The following is a 3,681-nucleotide window of genomic DNA, read 5'->3' on the forward strand; positions in this document are numbered from 1 at the left end:
ATTTGCCCATGATGAATTTCATGTGACATCTATAGGTTAAGATATGTAATTTTTATTATTGTAAACTAGGGAAATACGCTTTCTTCTTATTTTTTTAAAGCAATATATAAGAAATTTTATTTTGAAATAAAATGATCTTAAATTACATGAATAAAAAATATCGTTGAAGAATTATGCAATATTTTGATCATTTAGTTTCTAGACCCAACTTTCCAATATCTTCTTTTGTTTAGGCCGCGATCAAATTTCACAATGATGATCTCTCTCCATTCATTGTTTGCAAAGGTTTGTGATATTTTTCGCTAGTTAATTAAAATTGAATATGGTATTCACAATGCTAACCCTAAACCTAGAAGGTCAGTGGTGACCACTTTACCTGCTAGGAACTTGTTAAAAAAATCTTGAAACAATGAGTAAATCATGATTAAGTAAACTTTGAATAATGATCGAATAATTTTTAAATTATAATCGTATAATGATTGAATCATCTTCTTCTATGATTAAATCATGACGAAAAAATATTTGAAAAATAATTGGAACGCCATCAAATTATGACCAAAAATTGATCAAAAAATCATCTTTGAAGCATGATTGAAGATGTTTTAATATGGTTCAATCATGATTCGATCATTGCTCGATGATGATTTGAAGTTGTTTTGAAGATTACTCAAGTTATGAAACACAATGGATCTATCATGGTAAAAACTATTCAAACATTGCTCTATCGTGATTTTGATTATTGTTCTATTATGATCACAGTTAAGAATTCTCCAAAGTACATAGTTGTTAGGGTTTTATGTTGCATATTTAAATTGTCTTAGTATTTATGCAAATTTATATTATAATCAAATCAAAAGAGAGACATTATAATGCTCGAGTCACATATAAAGTTGGAGGTGTGATTGAGAAATTGATTAGAAGGTTTGAGGCTTTTGCTCTCATTGATAAGATTGAGATATCTATCTTTCGTTAGTTCTTCATAGCTTATGAAATGCAATTTTGGGTCTTGATTCACCGATTACAAAAGATGATAAAGGAGGATCAGGAGAATGAGGTATGCTCCATTGTGTTTAGTGTTGGAGAGAAGAACACCCAACCTAAATATTGTTGAATTTAACTTGATCACAGAGTCGCACTTAGGAGAATCCAAACTCGAGGAGTTTTAGAATATGATCAAAGTTATAAGTTGTGTTAGTATGTGTGGAATCTAATTGTGTCAATCAATCGGATTGTATAGTTACCTCGGACCTCAGCTCAAATTTTTGTGCTTGTTGGGGAGTGTGGGTGGTCCTCACCTTGCTTGTGTTCTGGTGTTTTGCACCTGAAAAAAAATGTACAACACCCAAGCTATACACCCTAGTGTCTGGCTTTGTGCACCCGAGTACCCAACATTATGCACCCAAACACCTAGCATTGTGCACTCAAGCACCTCAACACTGTAAAGTTTGCTAGGAGAAACAACAAAGAGTGAAGCGCCACAACGCTGTCTGTTTGAGTGCAGCAACATCGTCAAATGGACTGATGACAGAAGCTTGAGCACCACAGCGCTTAAAGGCAAACTAAAATTTTTTCTTTCTCATTTTTTATGAAGGGTGGCATCCCTTGGTGTTGTTTATTTGACTTTCTTTTATGTTTTGTATGTGAGAACGGTGAATAGGAATAGAGAACCAATGAGAGAGTGAGAGAGAAGAGATATTTGTACTTATTTCTCCCAACTTAAATTGTGGATTTCATAGTGTGGTGTGGCTCCGTGGTTTTTCCCGATTTTAAGTTTTTCTATGATAAATCATGGCATCCTTTTTCTATTTATGCTGCATTTTTATTTTTATTGTTTGTTTTGTTACATGATTTACTTTCATCCCCAACAAGTTGTGCATGAAATGCCTAGATGACGACAATAAAATTAAAAAACTTAATAAAAAATAGACTTCTGGGCCATTACATGTGGGTCGTAGTCTTCCAATAGCTTCATCCATCTTATATGTTAAAGATCAAGCAATTTCTAGCAAAAGAAGTACATCATGCTTTGCTAGTCAGTTTAAGTTTCACTTAAAATTGTTAAGATAAGAATAAGAGGTAATTTTTCTACAAAGTTGACAATAATGGATAGTTTGACTTATTGGTGATATTTTCGGATGTGTAAGTAGTTATTGGAGCATATTTTCCCTAAAATCTTTGACTATATAAATTCCTCATATTCCTCTTAAATTGATTGAGAAATGTTAGCTAGTGGCTTTCATAGTTAGGTTATTTTGAAGAGAATCATCTAGTGCAGGGATGATGATAGCAATTGAATTGTATGTTACTTGAGCAATGATGATTGGATAATAAATATTTAAAAATGTTGGTCGACTGATAACAACAAGACAATGACAGATCGGTGATGATGTATGGACTATGAAGGCCAAAAGATGATGGTCAAACAAAGATAATTGGATAACTGTAGTTGAAAGATGTATTCAGACAATAGTGGTATGGTAACAACATTCAGATAATGTTGATGATTGTTGGAGATCATCGATGTTAAATGTCAGGTATAGCTTTAAGATTCTTCATATCTAGAAGCTCTCTCAAATTTTAATCTAGGCTCATGTGGAGAATGATGTTCTATATGTAGCATTTTGGGAGTGACATTTTAATAAAATGGGCTAAAATTTCATGCAAAACCAAAGAAGAATTAGGAGATGGGGGTGGGATCCTAATCTTACGCTATTGGCTATTGGGATGCTTGAGAGGTGAAGAATAATTCCGATATAGGAGGAGAAGCCAATGTCAAATGAAGATAAGAAGGGTAGCGGGATAGTGCAGATGGTAAATTGTTGCTTGAATAAGTGCCTAATTAATACAATAAAAAGTACTTGCTCCCCTAGTTTCTCAACAAGACATTTGAAATTAGATAAAATCAATAACAAATATCAGCGAAAACAAACTCGCCAACATTTTTTCCGCAAACCTTAATATGGATTGAAGGCTCATTAGACTCAAGGAACTTGCATAAGGACGGAATGGAGAGCAAACTTCTCGGCTGTTGAAATATGAAGCGTGAAACTATTAGGTTTTTTGTGGGGCAGAACTCGGCATCGAGTGAGGAGATAGATGAAGTTTAGCTTTGGAGGCAAGAGCTGGGGGCTACTGGGTTTGGCGAAAGGGACAGAGAGTCTGACATTGGAGGCTAGGGGAGTGGGCAGCTGAGTTGATGGGTTCGACAAGAGGAAAATGAATAAGGTAAGCAGAAAATATGCATAGTGTAATCTGTGACACCCCACAGTATCCCTGACTAGTACAGTAGAGTGTAACAGATAACTAAACATATCAGTTTTCCTGATATAACATTTTTCATAACAATCCTTTCCATATCAATTAAAACATCTCATCAACCTCAGTGAACACATCAAGGAAGCACTTAAAAGTCTTAAACATCCACAATACATAATTACAGAGCCACTACAGAAAATCCCAAACAACCATATTAGGGAATTTTTAACATACCTCTACTATAGTTTCATAAACAGAAATAAAACTAACATATTTGATTGTAATACTTGACCCTAGTCAGCAACCCCTTGTTCCTTTCCTTTTCCTGTAACAACAGCCAGTAAGAAGTAATTGGTGAGCTATGAGGCTCAGTAAGTTATGCAAATTAAGTTAACAGTATAATACAATAAGAAGAATAATCCAAAA

Source organism: Dendrobium catenatum, unplaced genomic scaffold (assembly GCF_001605985.2).
Source record: "Dendrobium catenatum unplaced genomic scaffold, ASM160598v2 fragScaff_scaffold_1608, whole genome shotgun sequence".
NCBI lineage: Eukaryota > Viridiplantae > Streptophyta > Magnoliopsida > Asparagales > Orchidaceae > Dendrobium > Dendrobium catenatum.